Source organism: Lactuca serriola, chromosome 4 (assembly GCF_051521515.1).
Source record: "Lactuca serriola cultivar US96UC23 chromosome 4, Lser_US96UC23_V15, whole genome shotgun sequence".
NCBI classification, from domain to species: Eukaryota; Viridiplantae; Streptophyta; class Magnoliopsida; order Asterales; family Asteraceae; genus Lactuca; species Lactuca serriola.
In genome coordinates this window covers 318044733-318052639 of record NC_136411.1, presented here as the reverse complement: position 1 = coordinate 318052639, position 7907 = coordinate 318044733, and the positions used below count along the sequence as shown (strand labels likewise).

Below are 7907 nucleotides of genomic sequence, written 5' to 3'. Positions count from 1 at the left end.
ATATATATATATATATATATATAGGTTCAAATGTTTTTAGCAACTATTTTGTGCATGAATGCACCAATAGGAATTTAGGAAAAAATAAATCAATTAAGGGTATTATAGTAATATTTGCATAGTTAATTATGGAAGATAATTAATATTCCTGATTTCACTCAAGAATCAAAGATAAATTTAGAGCATTAGCCCTAAATCGTAGTCAGTATCGTTTCAAATGCACCATTTCGTTTCGTTTCATTCCTGAATCGAGTTGGAGCTTTCATATCAATTCTAAACACAACCAAAAAAACCCTAGAATTCGATACTCTAATTATGTTTAGAGCGATTCTTGGAGCCATTTCCCCCATTTATCTGGTTATTGACTCGTTAAATTAACGTAAATTCTCATATTTACATGTCAAGATCGCTATCTAACCCTTGTCACCTCTAATCCATTTGATGTTTTTCTCTTTGTTTTCTTCTACATCATCGTAAGTATTTTTCTTTTTGGGGAATTTGTGGATTAAGCGTTTAAAAGGTACAATCAAAGAAGAGTTTGTATGTGTCGATTAATGGAAACAACAGGTGTTAGCGTTGATCCTACGAGTTCTGATAATCATGCGACTAAAAGTCCGAATTCATCAAACCCCACATCACCGACGATGCAGAGGATAAGCAGTAGCAGTTCTTCGCCGAGAGCGATGCCGTCTTCTCCGTTTCTGATAATTTGTTCTTACAAGCACCTGTAACTACTATAATTGAATACTCGGGTGTTCTTCGACCACTCGAAGAACACCGATTATCACGAATCAGAGAGCTTGATTTCTAACCATCATCATCGTGATCATAACTCGAGTGGTTCCAGTACTGCTAGTAATAGAAGTAGTAATGGTGATAATAACAATGGGGAGGTTTCGATTCGGATAATGGGTGATGCAGACCAAGAAGAGGAGCGTGGTGAACCGGTTGCAGTGAACCATGAAGATGGGGGAGGAGAAAGGGAGGTGGTTGATTCCAGTGAGGGAAAATGATTTAGGAGGGTAACTACCTTTTATCCGTGTTCACATATTGGCAAATTTTTCTTTTTTGTACAAAATAAAGCAACTAACTTGTTTTAACTGTTTACATTACACCAATATTACCGGCTAATACCTGTTTTAACCGGTAACTCAAAGGGAAAATAACTTAGGAAGGTAACTACCTCTTATCCGTGTTCACATATTGGCAACTTCTTATTTTTTGTACATAAGAAAGCAACTAACTTGTTTTAACTGTGTAACATCCCAAAAATCATGACCAAATATTTCGTTTTTAATTTAATACTAAAACCATAATTGTCAAACCATTAATTTAATACTCCGGCATCCGGCCACGCCCGGCATCAGGCCCCACCTGGCATCGAGCCCCGCTCGGTATACAGATCTGTCTCTCTTAGGCCACACATAAAGAAACATACTCTATTGTATCCCTGTCCTAAGAAACATACTTTGCTAATAATGAGATACAGAACTTCGTCCGTACTCAGCTAGTTCCAGCCAGGGCTTCAACAATGCAAGGTGAGTCTCCTCACTGTGTGAATGTGTCTAAGGCCACAATGCCAGCCTGTGTAGTCTATGAGTAGGAAGACCTGGGGGTTAGCCCTAAGCATTGTATGTTAGTATGTTATTCCAGACCAAAGTCCGATGTCGGGCGGGTGCCCGAGGAATGTTTGCATGTTAGATTATACTTGTTGTCTGTGTAATACTTGTATGTGCCTGGTAGGGAGTTGAGTGTGGGCGAGGTCCCGTATCTCATCACTATCTGAGTATGGACGATGTTCCGTATCTCATTATTAGGAGAGTATGTTTCTTAGGACAGAGATACAGTAGAGTATGCTTATTTATGTGTTAGCATGTTATATTATTGTATGTGTTTAGCGGGCGGGGCCCAGAGACAGGCGGGGCCTAAGAGCGACAAATTTGTATACCGAGCGGGGATCGATGCTAGGCGGGGCCTTATGCCGGGCGGGGCCCAATGCCGGAGTATTAAATTAATGGTTTGACAATTATGGTTCTAGTATTAAATTAAAAACGAAATTTTTGGTCATGATTTTTGGGATGTTACACAGTTAAAACAAGTTAGTTGCTTTCTTATGTACAAAAAATAAGAAGTTGCCAATATGTGAACACGAATAAGAGGTAGTTACCCTCCTAAGTCATTTTCCCTTCCATTGATGGAAGTGGTGGTAATGGCGGGAGTAATAATAACGTGGATTCAACATATCAACATCGGTATGATTTGCAGCAGGTTTCAAGGTGGATTGAACATATTCTTCCATAGCTTTCGTAGGCAGGTATATAATAATACAATAAACTGTTGAACATATTCTAAATTATTTCTTGTGCAGTGGTTGAATAATTGTGTAGGGAGGAAAAATTACTTCACGTTCGTGTGCCTAATGGTTGTAAGTGTTGTTTGGGTAAGTTGATTATCAAAAAAATTGTCATAGAAGGCCTTGGTATCTAATATGATGAGGGTAATTCTGCCAGAATGGAAGCTCGAATTCCAATTCTATTAGAATGAAATCTTGGATTCCAATGCTTAAGTTCCAATTCAACCTAAGCATTGAATTTTATATGAGCTATCATGTCTAAAACTTGTTATTTTTTCTGCACTTACTCATTAGTTTGTGCATTTTCTTCAATTTTTACGTATCGGTTTTGGTGCAATTCACAACTTTCATTCTATGAGAATATAAATATTACATAAAACATGTGTTGCTAGTAATTCTGACAGAATACATTTATACATGCTTTTTAGAATGTTTATGCATATAGAAGAAAAGACTATGATTTAAGTGCATTCTGTAATGTATTCTATTAGAATTTGTTTCTATAAATGCATTCTGTTAGAATGTCTTTGAGAATGTTTGTTAACAACAAGTATATTGGTTTAACTAGTAATACTAACGAGTAATGTATCTTATTCTTTCAGAATTACATGGAGAATGAATTCAATATTAATCATACAAGAGAAATATTTTGAATCGAGCTCAACAACAAGTATATATATGTGAAGATCAAGTTGATTATATGGACCACTGAAGAGGATCAAGTGTATTTGTTCAATAATTATATATTCAAGAATGTTATTTTTTTAACAATTTTATTCATATTTGATGATATTCTGTTAGAATATGTATAACTATATTAAAATGTATAAGGATATTAGTCTGTAAGAATATGTATGAATTTGTATTTAATTTCGAATGTATATTAAGAATAAAATCATAGACCCAAGTTGGATGTATATGGATAATATCTTGTTCTTAAATCAGGTCAATTATCAAATATAACTGCGTTGGAAATGTATTCTGCAAGAATAAAATCGAAAGTATATTTACTAGTTTATGGTTGACATTCTGTCATTCTGACAGAATAAAATCGGATTTTTAAATCTGAATTAATTTAAAATATTCAAAATTTTAAAAATAAAAGAATTAATTATTCCTTAAAGTCTGGAAATTTCCTTTTTTAATATAGGTAAATTGACCAAAATACCCTTATGTTGAAAATTGTGTGATTATATGGTGTATGTTACCTTATTGTAATATCATAGACTCTCAGATCATTATCTTTGATTCTATTCCATCCGGTAGTCCAGATCTGTGCATTCTGGCACATAATAGTTAGTAAAAACAAAATAACCTAACCCTCTATATATATATATATATATATATATATATATATATATATATATATATATATATATATATTATGAGTCATGAACCGTGATTTAGTTGAATATTTGTACATTTAGAAAAATATATATTTTTATAAAAGTATAAAACGTATTGTTGTAAATTGTCTGTCAAGAAAATATTTTAAAAAAATATCAACAACTTCGGTCGTAATTATATGTCGTAAATTACGACAAACCAATGTATGTCGGCTTCTATTTATGACGAGCCCTTACAATGACAGATATTTGTTGTCATTATTAGTTATTTACAACATTCATTAATGGCTTTTCTTTTTGTAATGATAATGAACTTTAGAGTTTCTGGTTGCAAAACATTAAAATGTAACCAGCTTAATTTTTGTTATTTCTATATATATATATATATATATATATATATATATATATATATATATATATATATATATATATATATATATATATATATATATATTCTAATAAAACAGTACATTAGATGACACGTGGCACCACCTTAGTCCATCCGTCTTGGCTTTTCCCGCTCATTTTATCTATGTGAAATTCCTACTTTGCCCTTATACAGTCATTCCGCTCAAATGATGTAGAACTCGTTGTATTGTTCAATCTCATTGCAATCAATCTCACAATATCAACAAATCATATAATATTTAACCGATCATCAAGCATTATCCCATTAAATAAGGAAGAGATCACTCCATATCTGTTGATCTAAACCCTAATCCTCACAAACTTTCTCTGGATTTAGGCCTTAAAATATTGGATCGACCACCACCAAGTTCCACCGCCTCCACTTTTTCATCTGGTTTATTTCTCTTTCTCCTTCTTCTCTTTCTTTGCATCCTTATTCTTCGACAACAAATGAGTGTACAAGTAAGCTTCAATTTTTTGGTTTTTTGTTTTCTTCTCTCTCTCTCCCTCCTTCACCGCCTCTCTCTTTCAGGTATGTTTTGATGTGAAGGGTTATCTTGGATTGATGTGAGCTGATTCCATGCCTTTTTTGGTTCCATAATCGATAGGCTCCACCATTTCTTCTGTTGTTGCATGTCTCGCTTTTCAGGTTAGGGCTCGCCTCCCCCATGTCGTTGTTTGGAGCAACCAGAACTCCTATAAGAAACGAACGGAGAATACCTTCCTTTTCATCTATAACATGGCGTTTGAGTTACTTCATTGTCATCCCTTCCGCTGTATATTTATACACTCCAAATCTCCACAGGTAATCCAAATACTCTTGAGACTTTGACATCGCTTCCATGTGTGATATTGAATAATGAGAATCAAGCAATCAGTTGTAATTATTTGTTATGCCGATAGTTTTAGGATGAGTGGTGAATTTCTATTAATTTAAGAAAGTAATAAACCAAATAAGGGCATGTAGGCAATTTTACTCTACTTTGACAATCAGTTATGTTCCAGATAGCATGAATATGAATATTTTAAAATTATAATTTGATCCCTAAATGATTATATAATAATTAGTAAAAGTGGGTTGGTAAAGATTAGAAAAGGTAAATTAGTCTATTGGAACGGTAATAATTTGCATTAATGAGTTAAAACTTAAAAGTATATGGAAGCTGTTTCATGTTTTTCACTGTGATGTGTTGTTATTTCAGTGGAATTGTTTGGGGCTCTTACAACTCGGTTATATGACATCAACAAGAATTTAATCATTACCACTTTGACCTGTATAAATGGTCTTGCATCTGCTATGGGAGCTGCATTAGAGAAGTCAAGCAAGGTCCATTTAATATACCTTCCATCTATGCTTAAGTTTGTAAGTATATGCCTGGTTTCTTTAAAAGAAACTAATTTTAATATGCCTTGATATTTCTTGCAGAAACATGTCACATGGAGATCATGCATCACATGAAACATGGATGAATGTGGCACGCCATAACATGTCACATGGAGATCATGCATCATATCAAAACACCATTGATATTGTCAAAGAATACAATGCTCAATTCAATGAAAAAGTCATAGCTATAATGTTGGATACTAAGGTATGGATTTTGTTTTCATCTCTAAACTATTAAGCCCAGAATCAAAGAGATGAAAAGTACATATAAAGGTATTCCTTCTACTATTTTTCATATGAATCATGTTGCTTTAGGGACCTAAGATCAGAAGTGGAGATGTAGCTAAATCAATTCTCCTTCATGAGGGGCAAGAATTCAATTTCACCATTAAAAGAGGAGTCAGCACAAACAACATTGTGGGTGTAAATTATGATGGCTTTATAAATGATGTTGAACCTGGTGACATACTATTGGTTGATGGTAAGATTACCTCATTAACTCTTCTAAAAAAGATACAAGTGACAAAATTTATAAAATGTTATATAGATATTCCCTTGTATAAAGGTATTTTTTCTTTTTCTTGAAGGGGGATGATGTCATTGGGTGTTAAATCCAAGACTGGAGATTTAGTAAAATGTGAAGTAATTGATGGTGGAGAATTGAAATCAAGGAGACATCTCAACGTGCGTGGAAAAAGTGCAACTTTGCCTTCAATAACAGGTTTACTTTCATCTTATTTTACAATTAGTTTAAAACTATTTGTTACTTTTATTAAATTATGAATTTGATTCCATTTACAGATAAAGATTAGGAAGATATAAAGTTTGGAGTGGATAACGAAGTTGATTTCTATGTTGTTTCCTTTGTGAAGGATGCTGAAGTGGTTCATGAGTTGAAAGATTATCTAAAAAGTAAGGTTTCTTTTTAAATTATAAAATAATATTTCCTTTTATTTTTATTTTAACTAAGTTTCTAGAAAATGTATTATGTAGGATGCAATGCAGATATCCGTGTGATTGTAAAAATCGAAAGTGCAGACTCAATAGTCAATCTTCCTTCCATACTTTCTACATCTGATGGGGTTAGCATTTTAATTTCATTGATTTGATTTAACTCCATTAATATTATTATTATTATTATTATTATTATTATTATTATTATTATTATTATTAAGTTTTAAATATTCTTGTATTAAGGCAATGGTTGCATGTGGTGACCTTGGAGCAGAGCTTCCAATTGAAGAAGTTCCTTTATTGCAGGTAAACTTGATTTTAATAAATAATAACCTTGAATATTTGTTGCTAAATTTACATAATTTTATAATTGATTGTTGTTTAATAAATAGGAAGATATTATTAGAAGGTGTCAAAAGTTGCAAAAACCAGTTATAGTAGCAACAAACATGTTAGAAAGTATGATTGATCATCCAACTCCAACAAGAGCTAAAGTTTCTGACATTGCAATAGCAGTAAGACAAGGTGTTGATGTTGTCATGCTTTCAGGTGAAACTGCTCATGGAAAGTAAGTTTTATGGATTTATTATTAATATCATCAATTTTATTATCTATATTTTATTAAATCATTAATTTACTTTTAACATTCAATCTTATCTCAGTTTTCTACTAAAAGATGTGAAAGTTATGCACACTGTGACATCAAGAATCGAGTCAAGTTTGCGAGTCAACTCGAACTCGGTTTCTCTTTTGCGTCACTTGGCGTACAAGATATGCACTAATAGATGAATATTTGAAATTTGGAATGCAAGGGTAAAATGATCATGAAGTGTATTTTATAACTTTTGTAGAGCCATATGGGTGAAATTTTTGACTTCCATGCTGCAACAATAGCCAACATTGTTGCTACTCCTATCATTGTCTTCACAAGAACATGATCAATGGTTGTGATTTTAAGCCATTTTCGCCATTCCTCAACTATATTTTCCTTCACAAATGAGTGAGTCTAAATCATTTACCTAAACAAACAGTAGGGACCTTCCAAGTTAAAAAAAATAAGTTCAGGACTAAACACACAAATTACCCTAAACCATAGGGACCATTCGTGTAATTTACTCTTGAATAATTTACCTAATTGTAGTATCTTTAACCTTTGTGTATAAACCGATGACTTTTAGTTTTCTTCGAAGGAAGAACAATATATGTGAGATGATCTGGTGCAATAAGAAGAACCAAGGGTATAAAGGTCTTTTTAGGGATTTGTCAATTGTAGCAGGTATATTCAAAACTGTATAGAACATCTTGACAATGGTTGGCAAGGGGAAAATGTTTTATGTTGTAAAACATAATTGGATGATCAAATGAGCAAACAAAAGTGTATTCACCAATATAGTAAGTTAACCTTACTATATAGTTATCAATTCACAAGCAAGTTGAAACCTATAAAGGCTAGCCTATA

General features: G+C 32.8%; 1 pseudogene; it reads left to right on the top strand.

Moving 5' to 3' along the window:
* Positions 1-2209: 2209 nt before the first annotated feature.
* LOC145099531 (pyruvate kinase isozyme G, chloroplastic-like) lies at positions 2210-7477 on the top strand (annotated as a pseudogene).
* The last annotated feature ends 430 nt before the right edge of the window (positions 7478-7907 follow it).